The sequence below is a fragment of the Engystomops pustulosus genome, chromosome 1 (assembly GCF_040894005.1).
Source record: "Engystomops pustulosus chromosome 1, aEngPut4.maternal, whole genome shotgun sequence".
In the NCBI taxonomy this organism is placed as follows: Eukaryota; Metazoa; Chordata; class Amphibia; order Anura; family Leptodactylidae; genus Engystomops; species Engystomops pustulosus.
Genome location: NC_092411.1, coordinates 204,559,745 through 204,581,231, shown reverse-complemented (window position 1 = coordinate 204,581,231; position 21,487 = coordinate 204,559,745). Strand labels below are relative to the sequence as shown.

The window sequence follows — 21,487 nt, the reverse complement described above, 5'->3', positions numbered from 1 at the left end:
TCTGCCAACCAAGCCATTTGAGCCTCTGACAAAACGTTTTGTTTTCAATTGAATTATGTTCTATATTTTTCTCAGGACATTTTGAACAATCTGGCAATTTTCAGGCAGCATGGAAATTCTAATAGACTAAGAAAAAACAAAACAAAACCGAAAGACTTTTTAAACTTTCATCAATCACATTGTTTTGGTTACCAAGCATATCCAATATTGGATTTCAAGTAGGGATGTTGAGATTTTCAGTGCATCAGTCCTTGCTGGTGGTTTTAAAGCCTACTGAAAACGTTTTGGGATGGATTTAGAAATGGGTACTTTTAATCATGTACTTTCCTGAATGAGAAGCATCCCTATCAATTTCCGAAAGAAAAAGGAGACTTCCAAAATAGTTATCGGTTGTTTTATATCCAAAGAAGAACATGCCGAAACCTGGGATCGAACCAGGGACCTTTAGATCTTCAGTCTAACGCTCTCCCAACTGAGCTATTTCGGCCTGTGCTGCTAGTTGTGGAGGTCACTGTTTTGGGAATTTGAAGATGTTCCACATCATAGAAATGCAAAGACATTGTGAATACAATTACAAGAATAACAAAAATTTCCAAAGCGGAAGTAAATTTTTTAAACGTGTTGTGTTGTATTTGTGTACATTTATATGGTGTGAAAAGATGCCGAAACCCGGGATCGAACCAGGGACCTTTAGATCTTCAGTCTAACGCTCTCCCAACTGAGCTATTTCGGCCTCCTCTAACAGTATGCGTGGACACTTTTTAAAAAAATTGAAGACACAACAACAGCATAGAAATCCAACTGCATTACAAACCAGAGTCCTCTCCAGCACAAGAAAATTTCCAATTACTTCACAGGAAGCTACATTTATTTAAATTAGTTGATAAGTATCAATATACTAGCAAGATAAAGCTTAACATTGAAGCAAGGACCTTTAGAGCTTCAGCGAGACCATGGCAAAACCTAGAGATGAGCCAGGTACTTCAAGATCTTCAGTGTAAAGCTCTGCATACCGAGCAAGGACCTGTAGAGCTTCAGCGAGACCATTGCAAAACCTAGAGATGTGCCAGATACTTCAAGATCTTCAGTGTAAAGTTCTCCACACAGAACTATTTTAGCTTCACGAGAGTGAAAAGATGATCTCCCTTTGAAGAATTTGAAGACATTCCACCGTGAACTAAATTTCACAAAGTTACAATACATTTAATATGAACCTTTCCAAAACCCAGAAACTAAACAGGGACCTTAAGCCTAATGCTCTGCCAACCAAGCCATTTGAGCCTCTGAGAAAACGTTTTGTTTTCAATTGAATTATGTTCTATATTTTTCTCAGGACAATTTGAACAATCTGTCAATTTTCAGGCAGCATGGAAATTCTAATAGACTAAGAAAAAACAAAACAAAACCGAAAGACTTTTTAAACTTTCATCAATCACATTGTTTTGGTTACCAAGCATATCCAATATTGGATTTCAAGTAGGGATGTTGAGATTTTCAGTGCATCAGTCCTTGCTGGTGGTTTTAAAGCCTACTGAAAACGTTTTGGGATGGATTTAGAAATGGGTACTTTTAATCATGTACTTTCCTGAATGAGGAGCATCCCTATCAATTTACGAAAGAAAAAGGAGACTTCCAAAATAGTTATCGGTTGTTTTATATCCAAAGAAGAACATGCCGAAACCCGGGATGGAACCAGGGACTTTTAGATCTTCAGTCTAACGCTCTCCCAACTGAGCTATTTCGGCCTGTGCTGCTAGTTGTGGAGGTCACTGTTTTGGGAATTTGAAGATGTTCCACATCATAGAAATGCAAAGACATTGTGAATACAATTACAAGAATAACAAAAATTTCCAAACCGGAAGTAAATTTTTTAAACGTGTTGTGTTGTATTTTTGTACATTTATATGGTGTGAAAAGATGCCGAAACCCGGGATCGAACCAGGGACCTTTAGATCTTCAGTCTAACGCTCTCCCAACTGAGCTATTTCGGCCTCCTCTAACAGTAAGCGTGGACACTTTTTAAAAAAATTGAAGACACAACAACAGCATAGAAATCCAACTGCATTACAAACCAGAGTCCTCTCCAGCACAAGAAAATTTCCAATTACTTCACAGGAAGCTACATTTCTTTAAATTAGTTGATAAGTATCAATATACTAGCAAGATAAAGCTTAACATTGAAGCAAGGACCTTTAGAGCTTCAGCGAGACCATGGCAAAACCTAGAGATGAGCCAGGTACTTCAAGATCATCAGTGTAAAGCTCTGCATACCGAGCAAGGACCTGTAGAGCTTCAGCGAGACCATTGCAAAACCTAGAGATGTGCCAGATACTTCAAGATCTTCAGTGTAAAGCTCTCCACACAGAACTATTTTAGCTTCACGAGAGTGAAAAGATGATCTCCCTTTGAAGAATTTGAAGACATTCCATCGTGAACTAAATTTCACAAAGTTACAATACATTTAATATGAACCTTTCCAAAACCCAGAAACTAAACAGGGACCTTAAGCCTAATGCTCTGCCAACCAAGCCATTTGAGCCTCTGAGAAAACGTTTTGTTTTCAATTGAATTATGTTCTATATTTTTCTCAGGACATTTTGAACAATCTGGCAATTTTCAGGCAGCATGGAAATTCTAATAGACTAAGAAAAAACAAAACAAAACCGAAAGACTTTTTAAACTTTCATCAATCACATTGTTTTGGTTACCAAGCATATCCAATATTGGATTTCAAGTAGGGATGTTGAGATTTTCAGTGCATCAGTCCTTGCTGGTGGTTTTAAAGCCTACTGAAAACGTTTTGGGATGGATTTAGAAATGGGTACTTTTAATCATGTACTTTCCTGAATGAGGAGCATCCCTATCAATTTACGAAAGAAAAAGGAGACTTCCAAAATAGTTATCGGTTGTTTTATATCCAAAGAAGAACATGCCGAAACCCGGGATCGAACCAGGGACCTTTAGATCTTCAGTTTAACGCTCTCCCAAATGAGCTATTTCGGCCTGTGCTGCTAGTTGTGGAGGTCACTGTTTTGGGAATTTGAAGATGTTCCACATCATAGAAATGCAAAGACATTGTGAATACAATTACAAGAATAACAAAAATTTCCAAACCGGAAGTAAATTTTTTAAACGTGTTGTGTTGTATTTTTGTACATTTATATGGTGTGAAAAGATGCCAAAACCCGGGTTCGAACCAGGGACCTTTAGATCTTCAGTCTAACGCTCTCCCAACTGAGCTATTTCGGCCTCCTCTAACAGTAAGCGTGGACACTTTTTAAAAAAATTGAAGACACAACAACAGCATAGAAATCCAACTGCATTACAAACCAGAGTCCTCTCCAGCACAAGAAAATTTCCAATTACTTCACAGGAAGCTACATTTCTTTAAATTAGTTGATAAGTATCAATATACTAGCAAGATAAAGCTTAACATTGAAGCAAGGACCTTTAGAGCTTCAGCGAGACCATGGCAAAACCTAGAGATGAGCCAGGTACTTCAAGATCTTCAGTGTAAAGCTCTGCATACCGAGCAAGGACCTGTAGAGCTTCAGCGAGACCATTGCAAAACCTAGAGATGTGCCAGATACTTCAAGATCTTCAGTGTAAAGCTCTCCACACAGAACTATTTTAGCTTCACGAGAGTGAAAAGATGATCTCCCTTTGAAGAATTTGAAGACATTCCATCGTGAACTAAATTTCACAAAGTTACAATACATTTAATATGAACCTTTCCAAAACCCAGAAACTAAACAGGGACCTTAAGCCTAATGCTCTGCCAACCAAGCCATTTGAGCCTCTGAGAAAACGTTTTGTTTTCAATTGAATTATGTTCTATATTTTTCTCAGGACAATTTGAACAATCTGTCAATTTTCAGGCAGCATGGAAATTCTAATAGACTAAGAAAAAACAAAACGAAACCGAAAGACTTTTTAAACTTTCATCAATCACATTGTTTTGGTTACCAAGCATATCCAATATTGGATTTCAAGTAGGGATGTTGAGATTTTCAGTGCATCAGTCCTTGCTGGTGGTTTTAAAGCCTACTGAAAACGTTTTGGGATGGATTTAGAAATGGGTACTTTTAATCATGTACTTTCCTGAATGAGGAGCATCCCTATCAATTTACGAAAGAAAAAGGAGACTTCCAAAATAGTTATCAGTTGTTTTATATCCAAAGAAGAACGTGCCGAAACCCGGGATCGAACCAGGGACCTTTGGATCTTCAGTCTAACGCTCTCCCAACTGAGCTATTTCGGCCTGTGCTGCTAGTTGTGGAGGTCACTGTTTTGGGAATTTGAAGATGTTCCACATCATAGAAATGTAAAGACATTGTGAATACAATTACAAGAATAACAAAAATTTCCAAACCGGAAGTAAATTTTTTAAACGTGTTGTGTTTTTGTACATTTATATGGTGTGAAAAGATGCCGAAACCCGGGATCGAACCAGGGACCTTTAGATCTTCAGTCTAACGCTCTCCCAACTGAGCTATTTCGGCCGCCTCTAACAGTAAGCGTGGACACTTTTTAAAAAAATTGAAGACACAGCAACAGCATAGAAATCCAACTGCATTACAAACCAGAGTCCTCTCCAGCACAAGAAAATTTCCAATTACTTCACAGGAAGCTACATTTCTTTAAATTAGTTGATAAGTATCAATATACTAGCAAGATAAAGCTTAACATTGAAGCAAGGACCTTTAGAGCTTCAGCGAGACCATGGCAAAACCTAGAGATGAGCCAGGTACTTCAAGATCATCAGTGTAAAGCTCTGCATACCGAGCAAGGACCTGTAGAGCTTCAGCGAGACCATTGCAAAACCTAGAGATGTGCCAGATACTTCAAGATCTTCAGTGTAAAGCTCTCCACACAGAACTATTTTAGCTTCACGAGAGTGAAAAGATGATCTCCCTTTGAAGAATTTGAAGACATTCCATCGTGAACTAAATTTCACAAAGTTACAATACATTTAATATGAACCTTTCCAAAACCCAGAAACTAAACAGGGACCTTAAGCCTAATGCTCTGCCAACCAAGCCATTTGAGCCTCTGAGAAAACGTTTTGTTTTCAATTGAATTATGTTCTATATTTTTCTCAGGACATTTTGAACAATCTGGCAATTTTCAGGCAGCATGGAAATTCTAATAGACTAAGAAAAAACAAAACAAAACCGAAAGACTTTTTAAACTTTCATCAATCACATTGTTTTGGTTACCAAGCATATCCAATATTGGATTTCAAGTAGGGATGTTGAGATTTTCAGTGCATCAGTCCTTGCTGGTGGTTTTAAAGCCTACTGAAAACGTTTTGGGATGGATTTAGAAATGGGTACTTTTAATCATGTACTTTCCTGAATGAGGAGCATCCCTATCAATTTACGAAAGAAAAAGGAGACTTCCAAAATAGTTATCGGTTGTTTTATATCCAAAGAAGAACATGCCGAAACCCGGGATTGAACCAGGGACCTTTAGATCTTCAGTCTAACGCTCTCCCAACTGAGCTATTTCGGCCTGTGCTGCTAGTTGTGGAGGTCACTGTTTTGGGAATTTGAAGATGTTCCACACCATAGAAATGCAAAGACATTGTGAATACAATTAAAAGAATAACAAAAATTTCCAAACCGGAAGTAAATTTTTTAAATGTGTTGTGTTGTATTTTTGAACATTTATACGGTGTGAAAAGATGCCGAAACCCGGGATCGAACCAGGGACCTTTAGATCTTCAGTCTAACGCTCTCCCAACTGAGCTATTTCGGCCTCCTCTAACAGTAAGCGTGGACACTTTTTAAAAAAATTGAAGACACAAAAACAGCATAGAAATCCAACTGCATTACAAACCAGAGTCCTCTCCAGCACAAGAAAATTTCCAATTACTTCACAGGAAGCTACATTTCTTTAAATTAGTTGATAAGTATCAATATACTAGCAAGATAAAGCTTAACATTGAAGCAAGGACCTTTAGAGCTTCAGCGAGACCATGGCAAAACCTAGAGATGAGCCAGGTACTTCAAGATCTTCAGTGTAAAGCTCTGCATACTGAGCAAGGACCTGTAGAGCTTCAGCGAGACCATTGCAAAACCTAGAGATGTGCCAGATACTTCAAGATCTTCAGTGTAAAGCTCTTTACACTGAACTATTTTAGCTTCACGAGAGTGAAAAGATGATCTCCCTTTGAAGAATTTGAAGACATTCCATCGGGAACTAAATTTCACAAAGTTACAATACATTTAATATGAACCTTTCCAAAACCCAGAAACTAAACAGGGACCTTAAGCCTAATGCTCTGCCAACCAAGCCATTTGAGCCTCTGAGAAAACGTTTTGTTTTCAATTGAATTATGTTCTATATTTTTCTCAGGACATTTTGAACAATCTGGCAATTTTCAGGCAGCATGGAAATTCTAATAGACTAAGAAAAAACAAAACAAAACCGAAAGACTTTTTAAACTTTCATCAATCACATTGTTTTGGTTACCAAGCATATCCAATATTGGATTTCAAGTAGGGATGTTGAGATTTTCAGTGCATCAGTCCTTGCTGGTGGTTTTAAAGCCTACTGAAAACGTTTTGGGATGGATTTAGAAATGGGTACTTTTAATCATGTACTTTCCTGAATGAGGAGCATCCCTATCAATTTACGAAAGAAAAAGGAGACTTCCAAAATAGTTATCGGTTGTTTTATATCCAAAGAAGAACATGCCGAAACCCGGGATCGAACCAGGGACCTTTAGATCTTCAGTCTAACGCTCTCCCAACTGAGCTATTTCGGCCTGTGCTGCTAGTTGTGGAGGTCACTGTTTTGGGAATTTGAAGATGTTCCACATCATAGAAATGCAAAGACATTGTGAATACAATTACAAGAATAACAAAAATTTCCAAACCGGAAGTAAATTTTTTAAACGTGTTGTGTTGTATTTTTGTACATTTATATGGTGTGAAAAGATGCCGAAACCCGGGATCGAACCAGGGACCTTTAGATCTTCAGTCTAACGCTCTCCCAACTGAGCTATTTCTGCCTCCTCTTACAGTAAGCGGGGACACTTTTTTAAAAAATTGAAGACACAACAACAGCATAGAAATCCAACTGCATTACAAACCAGAGTCCTCTCCAGCACAAGAAAATTTCCAATTACTTCACAGGAAGCTACATTTCTTTAAATTAGTTGATAAGTATCAATATACTAGGAAGATAAAGCTTAACATTGAAGCAAGGACCTTTAGAGCTTCAGCGATACCATGGCAAAACCTAGAGATGAGCCAGGTACTTCAAGATCTTCAGTGTAAAGCTCTGCATACTGAGCAAGGACCTGTAGAGCTTCAGCGAGACCATTGCAAAACCTAGAGATGTGCCAGATACTTCAAGATCTTCAGTGTAAAGCTCTTTACACTGAACTATTTTAGCTTCACGAGAGTGAAAAGATGATCTCCCTTTGAAGAATTTGAAGACATTCCATCGTGAACTAAATTTCACAAAGTTACAATACATTTAATATGAACCTTTCCAAAACCCAGAAACTAAACAGGGACCTTAAGCCTAATGCTCTGCCAACCAAGCCATTTGAGCCTCTGAGAAAACGTTTTGTTTTCAATTGAATTATGTTCTATATTTTTCTCAGGACATTTTGAACAATCTGGCAATTTTCAGGCAGCATGGAAATTCTAATAGACTAAGAAAAAACAAAACAAAACCGAAAGACTTTTTAAACTTTCATCAATCACATTGTTTTGGTTACCAAGCATATCCAATATTGGATTTCAAGTAGGGATGTTGAGATTTTCAGTGCATCAGTCCTTGCTGGTGGTTTTAAAGCCTACTGAAAACGTTTTGGGATGGATTTAGAAATGGGTACTTTTAATCATGTACTTTCCTGAATGAGGAGCATCCCTATCAATTTACGAAAGAAAAAGGAGACTTCCAAAATAGTTATCGGTTGTTTTATATCCAAAGAAGAACATGCCGAAACCCGGGATCGAACCAGGGACCTTTAGATCTTCAGTCTAATGCTCTCCCAACTGAGCTATTTCGGCCTGTGCTGCTGGTTGTGGAGGTCACTGTTTTGGGAATTTGAAGATGTTCCACATCATAGAAATGCAAAGACATTGTGAATACAATTACAAGAATAACATAAATTTCCAAACCGGAAGTAAATTTTTTAAACGTGTTGTGTTGTATTTTTGTACATTTATATGGTGTGAAAAGATGCCGAAACCCGGGATCGAAACAGGGACCTTTAGATCTTCAGTCTAACGCTCTCCCAACTGAGCTATTTCGGCCTCCTCTAACAGTAAGCGTGGACACTTTTTAAAAAAATTGAAGACACAACAACAGCATAGAAATCCAACTGCATTACAAACCAGAGTCCTCTCCAGCACAAGAAAATTTCCAATTACTTCACAGGAAGCTACATTTCTTTAAATTAGTTGATAAGTATCAATATACTAGCAAGATAAAGCTTAACATTTGAGCAAGGACCTTTAGAGATTCAGCGAGACCATGACAAAACCTAGAGATGAGCCAGGTACTTCAAGATCTTCAGTGTAAAGCTCTGCATACCGAGCAAGGACCTGTAGAGCTTCAGCGAGACCATTGCAAAACCTAGAGATGTGCCAGATACTTCAAGATCTTCAGTGTAAAGCTCTGCATACTGAGCAAGGACCTGTAGAGCTTCAGCGAGACCATTGCAAAACCTAGAGATGTGCCAGATACTTCAAGATCTTCAGTGTAAAGCTCTCCACACTGAACTATTTTAGCTTCACGAGAGTGCAAAGATGATCTCCCTTTGAAGAATTTGAAGACATTCCATCGTGAACTAAATTTCACAAAGTTACAATACATTTAATATGAACCTTTCCAAAACCCAGAAACTAAACAGGGACCTTAAGCCTAATGCTCTGCCAACCAAGCCATTTGAGCCTCTGACAAAACGTTTTGTTTTCAATTGAATTATGTTCTATATTTTTCTCAGGACATTTTGAACAATCTGGCAATTTTCAGGCAGCATGGAAATTCTAATAGACTAAGAAAAAACAAAACAAAACCGAAAGACTTTTTAAACTTTCATCAATCACATTGTTTTGGTTACCAAGCATATCCAATATTGGATTTCAAGTAGGGATGTTGAGATTTTCAGTGCATCAGTCCTTGCTGGTGGTTTTAAAGCCTACTGAAAACGTTTTGGGATGGATTTAGAAATGGGTACTTTTAATCATGTACTTTCCTGAATGAGAAGCATCCCTATCAATTTCCGAAAGAAAAAGGAGACTTCCAAAATAGTTATCGGTTGTTTTATATCCAAAGAAGAACATGCCGAAACCTGGGATCGAACCAGGGACCTTTAGATCTTCAGTCTAACGCTCTCCCAACTGAGCTATTTCGGCCTGTGCTGCTAGTTGTGGAGGTCACTGTTTTGGGAATTTGAAGATGTTCCACATCATAGAAATGCAAAGACATTGTGAATACAATTACAAGAATAACAAAAATTTCCAAAGCGGAAGTAAATTTTTTAAACGTGTTGTGTTGTATTTGTGTACATTTATATGGTGTGAAAAGATGCCGAAACCCGGGATCGAACCAGGGACCTTTAGATCTTCAGTCTAACGCTCTCCCAACTGAGCTATTTCGGCCTCCTCTAACAGTATGCGTGGACACTTTTTAAAAAAATTGAAGACACAACAACAGCATAGAAATCCAACTGCATTACAAACCAGAGTCCTCTCCAGCACAAGAAAATTTCCAATTACTTCACAGGAAGCTACATTTATTTAAATTAGTTGATAAGTATCAATATACTAGCAAGATAAAGCTTAACATTGAAGCAAGGACCTTTAGAGCTTCAGCGAGACCATGGCAAAACCTAGAGATGAGCCAGGTACTTCAAGATCTTCAGTGTAAAGCTCTGCATACCGAGCAAGGACCTGTAGAGCTTCAGCGAGACCATTGCAAAACCTAGAGATGTGCCAGATACTTCAAGATCTTCAGTGTAAAGTTCTCCACACAGAACTATTTTAGCTTCACGAGAGTGAAAAGATGATCTCCCTTTGAAGAATTTGAAGACATTCCACCGTGAACTAAATTTCACAAAGTTACAATACATTTAATATGAACCTTTCCAAAACCCAGAAACTAAACAGGGACCTTAAGCCTAATGCTCTGCCAACCAAGCCATTTGAGCCTCTGAGAAAACGTTTTGTTTTCAATTGAATTATGTTCTATATTTTTCTCAGGACAATTTGAACAATCTGTCAATTTTCAGGCAGCATGGAAATTCTAATAGACTAAGAAAAAACAAAACAAAACCGAAAGACTTTTTAAACTTTCATCAATCACATTGTTTTGGTTACCAAGCATATCCAATATTGGATTTCAAGTAGGGATGTTGAGATTTTCAGTGCATCAGTCCTTGCTGGTGGTTTTAAAGCCTACTGAAAACGTTTTGGGATGGATTTAGAAATGGGTACTTTTAATCATGTACTTTCCTGAATGAGGAGCATCCCTATCAATTTACGAAAGAAAAAGGAGACTTCCAAAATAGTTATCGGTTGTTTTATATCCAAAGAAGAACATGCCGAAACCCGGGATGGAACCAGGGACTTTTAGATCTTCAGTCTAACGCTCTCCCAACTGAGCTATTTCGGCCTGTGCTGCTAGTTGTGGAGGTCACTGTTTTGGGAATTTGAAGATGTTCCACATCATAGAAATGCAAAGACATTGTGAATACAATTACAAGAATAACAAAAATTTCCAAACCGGAAGTAAATTTTTTAAACGTGTTGTGTTGTATTTTTGTACATTTATATGGTGTGAAAAGATGCCGAAACCCGGGATCGAACCAGGGACCTTTAGATCTTCAGTCTAACGCTCTCCCAACTGAGCTATTTCGGCCTCCTCTAACAGTAAGCGTGGACACTTTTTAAAAAAATTGAAGACACAACAACAGCATAGAAATCCAACTGCATTACAAACCAGAGTCCTCTCCAGCACAAGAAAATTTCCAATTACTTCACAGGAAGCTACATTTCTTTAAATTAGTTGATAAGTATCAATATACTAGCAAGATAAAGCTTAACATTGAAGCAAGGACCTTTAGAGCTTCAGCGAGACCATGGCAAAACCTAGAGATGAGCCAGGTACTTCAAGATCATCAGTGTAAAGCTCTGCATACCGAGCAAGGACCTGTAGAGCTTCAGCGAGACCATTGCAAAACCTAGAGATGTGCCAGATACTTCAAGATCTTCAGTGTAAAGCTCTCCACACAGAACTATTTTAGCTTCACGAGAGTGAAAAGATGATCTCCCTTTGAAGAATTTGAAGACATTCCATCGTGAACTAAATTTCACAAAGTTACAATACATTTAATATGAACCTTTCCAAAACCCAGAAACTAAACAGGGACCTTAAGCCTAATGCTCTGCCAACCAAGCCATTTGAGCCTCTGAGAAAACGTTTTGTTTTCAATTGAATTATGTTCTATATTTTTCTCAGGACATTTTGAACAATCTGGCAATTTTCAGGCAGCATGGAAATTCTAATAGACTAAGAAAAAACAAAACAAAACCGAAAGACTTTTTAAACTTTCATCAATCACATTGTTTTGGTTACCAAGCATATCCAATATTGGATTTCAAGTAGGGATGTTGAGATTTTCAGTGCATCAGTCCTTGCTGGTGGTTTTAAAGCCTACTGAAAACGTTTTGGGATGGATTTAGAAATGGGTACTTTTAATCATGTACTTTCCTGAATGAGGAGCATCCCTATCAATTTACGAAAGAAAAAGGAGACTTCCAAAATAGTTATCGGTTGTTTTATATCCAAAGAAGAACATGCCGAAACCCGGGATCGAACCAGGGACCTTTAGATCTTCAGTTTAACGCTCTCCCAAATGAGCTATTTCGGCCTGTGCTGCTAGTTGTGGAGGTCACTGTTTTGGGAATTTGAAGATGTTCCACATCATAGAAATGCAAAGACATTGTGAATACAATTACAAGAATAACAAAAATTTCCAAACCGGAAGTAAATTTTTTAAACGTGTTGTGTTGTATTTTTGTACATTTATATGGTGTGAAAAGATGCCAAAACCCGGGATCGAACCAGGGACCTTTAGAGCTTCAGTCTAACGCTCTCCCAACTGAGCTATTTCGGCCTCCTCTAACAGTAAGCGTGGACACTTTTTAAAAAAATTGAAGACACAACAACAGCATAGAAATCCAACTGCATTACAAACCAGAGTCCTCTCCAGCACAAGAAAATTTCCAATTACTTCACAGGAAGCTACATTTCTTTAAATTAGTTGATAAGTATCAATATACTAGCAAGATAAAGCTTAACATTGAAGCAAGGACCTTTAGAGCTTCAGCGAGACCATGGCAAAACCTAGAGATGAGCCAGGTACTTCAAGATCTTCAGTGTAAAGCTCTGCATACCGAGCAAGGACCTGTAGAGCTTCAGCGAGACCATTGCAAAACCTAGAGATGTGCCAGATACTTCAAGATCTTCAGTGTAAAGCTCTCCACACAGAACTATTTTAGCTTCACGAGAGTGAAAAGATGATCTCCCTTTGAAGAATTTGAAGACATTCCATCGTGAACTAAATTTCACAAAGTTACAATACATTTAATATGAACCTTTCCAAAACCCAGAAACTAAACAGGGACCTTAAGCCTAATGCTCTGCCAACCAAGCCATTTGAGCCTCTGAGAAAACGTTTTGTTTTCAATTGAATTATGTTCTATATTTTTCTCAGGACAATTTGAACAATCTGTCAATTTTCAGGCAGCATGGAAATTCTAATAGACTAAGAAAAAACAAAACGAAACCGAAAGACTTTTTAAACTTTCATCAATCACATTGTTTTGGTTACCAAGCATATCCAATATTGGATTTCAAGTAGGGATGTTGAGATTTTCAGTGCATCAGTCCTTGCTGGTGGTTTTAAAGCCTACTGAAAACGTTTTGGGATGGATTTAGAAATGGGTACTTTTAATCATGTACTTTCCTGAATGAGGAGCATCCCTATCAATTTACGAAAGAAAAAGGAGACTTCCAAAATAGTTATCAGTTGTTTTATATCCAAAGAAGAACGTGCCGAAACCCGGGATCGAACCAGGGACCTTTGGATCTTCAGTCTAACGCTCTCCCAACTGAGCTATTTCGGCCTGTGCTGCTAGTTGTGGAGGTCACTGTTTTGGGAATTTGAAGATGTTCCACATCATAGAAATGTAAAGACATTGTGAATACAATTACAAGAATAACAAAAATTTCCAAACCGGAAGTAAATTTTTTAAACGTGTTGTGTTTTTGTACATTTATATGGTGTGAAAAGATGCCGAAACCCGGGATCGAACCAGGGACCTTTAGATCTTCAGTCTAACGCTCTCCCAACTGAGCTATTTCGGCCGCCTCTAACAGTAAGCGTGGACACTTTTTAAAAAAATTGAAGACACAGCAACAGCATAGAAATCCAACTGCATTACAAACCAGAGTCCTCTCCAGCACAAGAAAATTTCCAATTACTTCACAGGAAGCTACATTTCTTTAAATTAGTTGATAAGTATCAATATACTAGCAAGATAAAGCTTAACATTGAAGCAAGGACCTTTAGAGCTTCAGCGAGACCATGGCAAAACCTAGAGATGAGCCAGGTACTTCAAGATCATCAGTGTAAAGCTCTGCATACCGAGCAAGGACCTGTAGAGCTTCAGCGAGACCATTGCAAAACCTAGAGATGTGCCAGATACTTCAAGATCTTCAGTGTAAAGCTCTCCACACAGAACTATTTTAGCTTCACGAGAGTGAAAAGATGATCTCCCTTTGAAGAATTTGAAGACATTCCATCGTGAACTAAATTTCACAAAGTTACAATACATTTAATATGAACCTTTCCAAAACCCAGAAACTAAACAGGGACCTTAAGCCTAATGCTCTGCCAACCAAGCCATTTGAGCCTCTGAGAAAACGTTTTGTTTTCAATTGAATTATGTTCTATATTTTTCTCAGGACATTTTGAACAATCTGGCAATTTTCAGGCAGCATGGAAATTCTAATAGACTAAGAAAAAACAAAACAAAACCGAAAGACTTTTTAAACTTTCATCAATCACATTGTTTTGGTTACCAAGCATATCCAATATTGGATTTCAAGTAGGGATGTTGAGATTTTCAGTGCATCAGTCCTTGCTGGTGGTTTTAAAGCCTACTGAAAACGTTTTGGGATGGATTTAGAAATGGGTACTTTTAATCATGTACTTTCCTGAATGAGGAGCATCCCTATCAATTTACGAAAGAAAAAGGAGACTTCCAAAATAGTTATCGGTTGTTTTATATCCAAAGAAGAACATGCCGAAACCCGGGATCGAACCAGGGACCTTTAGATCTTCAGTCTAACGCTCTCCCAACTGAGCTATTTCGGCTTGTGCTGCTAGTTGTGGAGGTCACTGTTTTGGGAATTTGAAGATGTTCCACATCATAGAAATGCAAAGACATTGTGAATACAATTACAAGAATAACAAAAATTTCCAAACCGGAAGTAAATTTTTTAAACGTGTTGTGTTTTTGTACATTTATATGGTGTGAAAAGATGCCGAAACCCGGGATCGAACCAGGGACCTTTAGATCTTCAGTCTAACGCTCTCCCAACTGAGCTATTTCGGCCGCCTCTAACAGTAAGCGTGGACACTTTTTAAAAAAATTGAAGACACAGCAACAGCATAGAAATCCAACTGCATTACAAACCAGAGTCCTCTCCAGCACAAGAAAATTTCCAATTACTTCACAGGAAGCTACATTTCTTTAAATTAGTTGATAAGTATCAATATACTAGCAAGATAAAGCTTAACATTGAAGCAAGGACCTTTAGAGCTTCAGCGAGACCATGGCAAAACCTAGAGATGAGCCAGGTACTTCAAGATCATCAGTGTAAAGCTCTGCATACCGAGCAAGGACCTGTAGAGCTTCAGCGAGACCATTGCAAAACCTAGAGATGTGCCAGATACTTCAAGATCTTCAGTGTAAAGCTCTCCACACAGAACTATTTTAGCTTCACGAGAGTGAAAAGATGATCTCCCTTTGAAGAATTTGAAGACATTCCATCGTGAACTAAATTTCACAAAGTTACAATACATTTAATATGAACCTTTCCAAAACCCAGAAACTAAACAGGGACCTTAAGCCTAATGCTCTGCCAACCAAGCCATTTGAGCCTCTGAGAAAACGTTTTGTTTTCAATTGAATTATGTTCTATATTTTTCTCAGGACATTTTGAACAATCTGGCAATTTTCAGGCAGCATGGAAATTCTAATAGACTAAGAAAAAACAAAACAAAACCGAAAGACTTTTTAAACTTTCATCAATCACATTGTTTTGGTTACCAAGCATATCCAATATTGGATTTCAAGTAGGGATGTTGAGATTTTCAGTGCATCAGTCCTTGCTGGTGGTTTTAAAGCCTACTGAAAACGTTTTGGGATGGATTTAGAAATGGGTACTTTTAATCATGTACTTTCCTGAATGAGGAGCATCCCTATCAATTTACGAAAGAAAAAGGAGACTTCCAAAATAGTTATCGGTTGTTTTATATCCAAAGAAGAACATGCCGAAACCCGGGATCGAACCAGGGACCTTTAGATCTTCAGTCTAACGCTCTCCCAACTGAGCTATTTCGGCTTGTGCTGCTAGTTGTGGAGGTCACTGTTTTGGGAATTTGAAGATGTTCCACATCATAGAAATGCAAAGACATTGTGAATACAATTACAAGAATAACAAAAATTTCCAAACCGGAAGTAAATTTTTTAAACGTGTTGTGTTGTATTTTTGTACATTTATATGGTGTGAAAAGATGCCGAAACCCGGGATCGAACCAGGGACCTTTAGATCTTCAGTCTAACGCTCTCCCAACTGAGCTATTTCTGCCTCCTCTTACAGTAAGCGGGGACACTTTTTAAAAAAAATTGAAGACACAACAACAGCATAGAAATCCAACTGCATTACAAACCAGAGTCCTCTCCAGCACAAGAAAATTTCCAATTACTTCACAGGAAGCTACATTTCTTTAAATTAGTTGATAAGTATCAATATACTAGCAAGATAAAGCTTAACATTGAAGCAAGGACCTTTAGAGCTTCAGCGAGACCATGGCAAAACCTAGAGATGAGCCAGGTACTTCAAGATCTTCAGTGTAAAGCTCTGCATACTGAGCAAGGACCTGTAGAGCTTCAGCGAGACCATTGCAAAACCTAGAGATGTGCCAGATACTTCAAGATCTTCAGTGTAAAGTTCTCCACACAGAACTATTTTAGCTTCACGAGAGTGAAAAGATGATCTCCCTTTGAAGAATTTGAAGACATTCCATCGTGAACTAAATTTCACAAAGTTACAATACATTTAATATGAACCTTTCCAAAACCCAGAAACTAAACAGGGACCTTAAGCCTAATGCTCTGCCAACCAAGCCATTTGAGCCTCTGAGAAAACGTTTTGTTTTCAATTGAATTATGTTCTATATTTTTCTCAGGACAATTTGAACAATCTGTCAATTTTCAGGCAGCATGGAAATTCTAATAGACTAAGAAAAAACAAAACAAAACCGAAAGACTTTTTAAACTTTCATCAATCACATTGTTTTGGTTACCAAGCATATCCAATATTGGATTTCAAGTAGGGATGTTGAGATTTTCAGTGCATCAGTCCTTGCTGGTGGTTTTAAAGCCTACTGAAAACGTTTTGGGATGGATTTAGAAATGGGTACTTTTAATCATGTACTTTCCTGAATGAGGAGCATCCCTATCAATTTACGAAAGAAAAAGGAGACTTCCAAAATAGTTATCGGTTGTTTTATATCCAAAGAAGAACATGCCAAAACCCGGGATCGAACCAGGGACCTTTAGATCTTCAGTCTAACGCTCTCCCAACTGAGCTATTTCGGCCTGTGCTGCTAGTTGTGGAGGTCACTGTTTTGGGAATTTGAAGATGTTCCACATCATAGAAATGCAAAGACATTGTGAATACAATTACAAGAATAACAAAAATTTCCAAACCGGAAGTAAATTTTTTAAACGTGTTGTGTTGTATTTTTGTACATTTATATGGTGTGAAAAGATGCCGAAACCCGGGATCGAACCAGGGACCTTTAGATCTTCAGTCTAACGCTCTCCCAACTGAGCTATTTCTGCCTCCTCTTACAGTAAGCGGGGACACTTTTTTAAAAAATTGAAGACACAACAACAGCATAGAAATCCAACTGCATTACAAACCAGAGTCCTCTCCAGCACAAGAAAATTTCCAATTACTTCACAGGAAGCTACATTTCTTTAAATTAGTTGATAAGTATCAATATACTAGCAAGATAAAGCTTAACATTGAAGCAAGGACCTTTAGAGCTTCAGCGAGACCATGGCAAAACCTAGAGATGAGCCAGGTACTTCAAGATCTTCAGTGTAAAGCTCTGCATACTGAGCAAGGACCTGTAGAGCTTCAGCGAGACCATTGCAAAACCTAGAGATGTGCCAGATACTTCAAGATCTTCAGTGTAAAGCTCTTTACACTGAACTATTTTAGCTTCACGAGAGTGAAAAGATGATCTCCCTTTGAAGAATTTGAAGACATTCCATCGTGAACTAAATTTCACAAAGTTACAATACATTTAATATGAACCTTTCCAAAACCCAGAAACTAAACAGGGACCTTAAGCCTAATGCTCTGCCAACCAAGCCATTTGAGCCTCTGAGAAAACGTTTTGTTTTCAATTGAATTATGTTCTATATTTTTCTCAGGACATTTTGAACAATCTGTCAATTTTCAGGCAGCATGGAAATTCTAATAGACTAAGAAAAAACAAAACAAAACCGAAAGACTTTTTAAACTTTCATCAATCACATTGTTTTGGTTACCAAGCATATCCAATATTGGATTTCAAGTAGGGATGTTGAGATTTTCAGTGCATCAGTCCTTGCTGGTGGTTTTAAAGCCTACTGAAAACGTTTTGGGATGGATTTAGAAATGGGTACTTTTAATCATGTACTTTCCTGAATGAGGAGCATCCCTATCAATTTACGAAAGAAAAAGGAGACTTCCAAAATAATTGGTTGTTTTATATCCAAAGAAGAACATGCCGAAACCCGGGATCGAACCAGGGACCTTTAGATCTTCAGTTTAACGCTCTCCCAACTGAGCTATTTCGGCCTGTGCTGCTAGTTGTGGAGGTCACTGTTTTGGGAATTTGAAGATGTTCCACATCATAGAAATGCAAAGACATTGTGAATACAATTACAAGAATAACAAAAATTTCCAAACCGGAAGTAAATTTTTTAAACGTGTTGTGTTGTATTTTTGTACATTTATATGGTGTGAAAAGATGCCGAAACCCGGGATCGAACCAGGGACCTTTAGATCTTCAGTCTAACGCTCTCCCAACTGAGCTATTTCGGCCTCCTCTAACAGTAAGCGTGGACACTTTTTAAAAAAATTGAAGACACAACAACAGCATAGAAATCCAACTGCATTACAAACCAGAGTCCTCTCCAGCACAAGAAAATTTCCAATTACTTCACAGGAAGCTACATTTCTTTAAATTAGTTGATAAGTATCAATATACTAGCAAGATAAAGCTTAACATTGAAGCAAGGACCTTTAGAGCTTCAGCGAGACCATGGCAAAACCTAGAGATGAGCCAGGTACTTCAAGATCATCAGTGTAAAGCTCTGCATACCGAGCAAGGACCTGTAGAGCTTCAGCGAGACCATTGCAAAACCTAGAGATGTGCCAGATACTTCAAGATCTTCAGTGTAAAGCTCTCCACACAGAACTATTTTAGCTTCACGAGAGTGAAAAGATGATCTCCCTTTGAAGAATTTGAAGACATTCCATCGTGAACTAAATTTCACAAAGTTACAATACATTTAATATGAACCTTTCCAAAACCCAGAAACTAAACAGGGACCTTAAGCCTAATGCTCTGCCAACCAAGCCATTTGAGCCTCTGAGAAAACGTTTTGTTTTCAATTGAATTATGTTCTATATTTTTCTCAGGACATTTTGAACAATCTGGCAATTTTCAGGCAGCATGGAAATTCTAATAGACTAAGAAAAAACAAAACAAAACCGAAAGACTTTTTAAACTTTCATCAATCACATTGTTTTGGTTACCAAGCATATCCAATATTGGATTTCAAGTAGGGATGTTGAGATTTTCAGTGCATCAGTCCTTGCTGGTGGTTTTAAAGCCTACTGAAAACGTTTTGGGATGGATTTAGAAATGGGTACTTTTAATCATGTACTTTCCTGAATGAGGAGCATCCCTATCAATTTACGAAAGAAAAAGGAGACTTCCAAAATAGTTATCGGTTGTTTTATATCCAAAGAAGAACATGCCGAAACCCGGGATCGAACCAGGGACCTTTAGATCTTCAGTTTAACGCTCTCCCAAATGAGCTATTTCGGCCTGTGCTGCTAGTTGTGGAGGTCACTGTTTTGGGAATTTGAAGATGTTCCACATCATAGAAATGCAAAGACATTGTGAATACAATTACAAGAATAACAAAAATTTCCAAACCGGAAGTAAATTTTTTAAACGTGTTGTGTTGTATTTTTGTACATTTATATGGTGTGAAAAGATGCCAAAACCCGGGATCGAACCAGGGACCTTTAGATCTTCAGTCTAACGCTCTCCCAACTGAGCTATTTCGGCCTCCTCTAACAGTAAGCGTGGACACTTTTTAAAAAAATTGAAGACACAACAACAGCATAGAAATCCAACTGCATTACAAACCAGAGTCCTCTCCAGCACAAGAAAATTTCCAATTACTTCACAGGAAGCTACATTTCTTTAAATTAGTTGATAAGTATCAATATACTAGCAAGATAAAGCTTAACATTGAAGCAAGGACCTTTAGAGCTTCAGCGAGACCATGGCAAAACCTAGAGATGAGCCAGGTACTTCAAGATCTTCAGTGTAAAGCTCTGCATACCGAGCAAGGACCTGTAGAGCTTCAGCGAGACCATTGCAAAACCTAGAGATGTGCCAGATACTTCAAGATCTTCAGTGTAAAGCTCTCCACACAGAACTATTTTAGCTTCACGAGAGTGAAAAGATGATCTCCCTTTGAAGAATTTGAAGACATTCCATCGTGAACTAAATTTCACAAAGTTACAATACATTTAATATGAACCTTTCCAAAACCCAGAAACCAAACAGGGACCTTAAGCCTAATGCTCTGCCAACCAAGCCATTTGAGCCTCTGAGAAAACGTTTTGTTTTCAATTGAATTATGTTCTATATTTTTCTCAGGACATTTTGAACAATCTGGCAATTTTCAGGCAGCATGGAAATTCTAATAGACTAAGAAAAAACAAAACAAAACCGAAAGACTTTTTAAACTTTCATCAATCACATTGTTTTGGTTACCAAGCATATCCAATATTGGATTTCAAGTAGGGATGTTGAGATTTTCAGTGCATCAGTCCTTGCTGGTGGTTTTAAAGCCTACTGAAAACGTTTTGGGATGGATTTAGAAATGGGTACTTTTAATCATGTACTTTCCTGAATGAGGAGCATCCCTATCAATTTACGAAAGAAAAAGGAGACTTCCAAAATAGTTATCGGTTGTTTTATATCCAAAGAAGAACATGCCGAAACCCGGGATCGAACCAGGGACCTTTAGATCTTCAGTCTAACGCTCTCCCAACTGAGCTATTTCGGCCTGTGCTGCTAGTTGTGGAAGTCACTGTTTTGGGAAGTTGAAGATGTTCCACATCATAGAAATGCAAAGACATTGTGAATACAATTACAAGAATAACAAAAATTTCCAAACCGGAAGTAAATTTTTTAAACGTGTTGTGTTGTATTTTTGTACATTTATACGGTGTGAAAAGATGCCGAAACCCGGGATCGAACCAGGGACCTTTAGATCTTCAGTCTAACGCTCTCCCAACTGAGCTATTTCTGCCTCCTCTAACAGTAAGCGTTGACACTTTTTAAAAAAATTGAAGACACAACAACAGCATAGAAATCCAACTGCATTACAAACCAGAGTCCTCTCCAGCACAAGAAAATTTCCAATTACTTCACAGGAAGCTACATTTCTTTAAATTAGTTGATAAGTATCAATATACTAGCAAGATAAAGCTTAACATTGAAGCAAGGACCTTTAGAGCTTCAGCGAGACCATGGCAAAACCTAGAGATGAGCCAGGTACTTCAAGATCTTCAGTGTAAAGCTCTGCATACCGAGCAAGGACCTGTAGAGCTTCAGCGAGACCATTGCAAAACCTAGAGATGTGCCAGATACTTCAAGATCTTCAGTGTAAAGCTCTCCACACAGAACTATTTTAGCTTCACGAGAGTGAAAAGATGATCTCCCTTTGAAGAATTTGAAGACATTCCATCGTGAACTAAATTTCACAAAGTTACAATACATTTAATATGAACCTTTCCAAAACCCAGAAACTAAACAGGGACCTTAAGCCTAATGCTCTGCCAACCAAGCCATTTGAGCCTC

General features: G+C 38.0%; 15 non-coding genes across 15 annotated transcripts; all 15 read right to left on the bottom strand.

The window, feature by feature from the left end:
* Positions 1 to 414: 414 nt before the first annotated feature.
* TRNAF-GAA (transfer RNA phenylalanine (anticodon GAA)) lies at positions 415 to 487 on the bottom strand. The gene has a single exon. It is a non-coding gene; the product is annotated as a tRNA-Phe (tRNA).
* A 173-nt stretch (positions 488 to 660) lies between these two features.
* Positions 661 to 733, bottom strand: TRNAF-GAA (transfer RNA phenylalanine (anticodon GAA)). The gene has a single exon. It is a non-coding gene; the product is annotated as a tRNA-Phe (tRNA).
* Positions 734 to 1,918: 1,185 nt separating this feature from the next.
* TRNAF-GAA (transfer RNA phenylalanine (anticodon GAA)) lies at positions 1,919 to 1,991 on the bottom strand. The gene has a single exon. It is a non-coding gene; the product is annotated as a tRNA-Phe (tRNA).
* A 2,438-nt stretch (positions 1,992 to 4,429) lies between these two features.
* TRNAF-GAA (transfer RNA phenylalanine (anticodon GAA)) lies at positions 4,430 to 4,502 on the bottom strand. The gene has a single exon. It is a non-coding gene; the product is annotated as a tRNA-Phe (tRNA).
* A 1,185-nt stretch (positions 4,503 to 5,687) lies between these two features.
* Positions 5,688 to 5,760, bottom strand: TRNAF-GAA (transfer RNA phenylalanine (anticodon GAA)). The gene has a single exon. It is a non-coding gene; the product is annotated as a tRNA-Phe (tRNA).
* A 939-nt stretch (positions 5,761 to 6,699) lies between these two features.
* On the bottom strand, positions 6,700 to 6,772 carry TRNAF-GAA (transfer RNA phenylalanine (anticodon GAA)). Its single transcript has one exon. It is a non-coding gene; the product is annotated as a tRNA-Phe (tRNA).
* Positions 6,773 to 9,307: 2,535 nt separating this feature from the next.
* Positions 9,308 to 9,380, bottom strand: TRNAF-GAA (transfer RNA phenylalanine (anticodon GAA)). Its single transcript has one exon. It is a non-coding gene; the product is annotated as a tRNA-Phe (tRNA).
* Positions 9,381 to 9,553: 173 nt separating this feature from the next.
* On the bottom strand, positions 9,554 to 9,626 carry TRNAF-GAA (transfer RNA phenylalanine (anticodon GAA)). The gene has a single exon. It is a non-coding gene; the product is annotated as a tRNA-Phe (tRNA).
* Positions 9,627 to 10,811: 1,185 nt separating this feature from the next.
* Positions 10,812 to 10,884, bottom strand: TRNAF-GAA (transfer RNA phenylalanine (anticodon GAA)). The gene has a single exon. It is a non-coding gene; the product is annotated as a tRNA-Phe (tRNA).
* Positions 10,885 to 13,322: 2,438 nt separating this feature from the next.
* Positions 13,323 to 13,395, bottom strand: TRNAF-GAA (transfer RNA phenylalanine (anticodon GAA)). Its single transcript has one exon. It is a non-coding gene; the product is annotated as a tRNA-Phe (tRNA).
* Positions 13,396 to 14,334: 939 nt separating this feature from the next.
* On the bottom strand, positions 14,335 to 14,407 carry TRNAF-GAA (transfer RNA phenylalanine (anticodon GAA)). Its single transcript has one exon. It is a non-coding gene; the product is annotated as a tRNA-Phe (tRNA).
* A 168-nt stretch (positions 14,408 to 14,575) lies between these two features.
* TRNAF-GAA (transfer RNA phenylalanine (anticodon GAA)) lies at positions 14,576 to 14,648 on the bottom strand. The gene has a single exon. It is a non-coding gene; the product is annotated as a tRNA-Phe (tRNA).
* Positions 14,649 to 15,587: 939 nt separating this feature from the next.
* Positions 15,588 to 15,660, bottom strand: TRNAF-GAA (transfer RNA phenylalanine (anticodon GAA)). The gene has a single exon. It is a non-coding gene; the product is annotated as a tRNA-Phe (tRNA).
* Positions 15,661 to 18,347: 2,687 nt separating this feature from the next.
* On the bottom strand, positions 18,348 to 18,420 carry TRNAF-GAA (transfer RNA phenylalanine (anticodon GAA)). The gene has a single exon. It is a non-coding gene; the product is annotated as a tRNA-Phe (tRNA).
* A 2,197-nt stretch (positions 18,421 to 20,617) lies between these two features.
* Positions 20,618 to 20,690, bottom strand: TRNAF-GAA (transfer RNA phenylalanine (anticodon GAA)). Its single transcript has one exon. It is a non-coding gene; the product is annotated as a tRNA-Phe (tRNA).
* Positions 20,691 to 21,487: the final 797 nt, after the last annotated feature.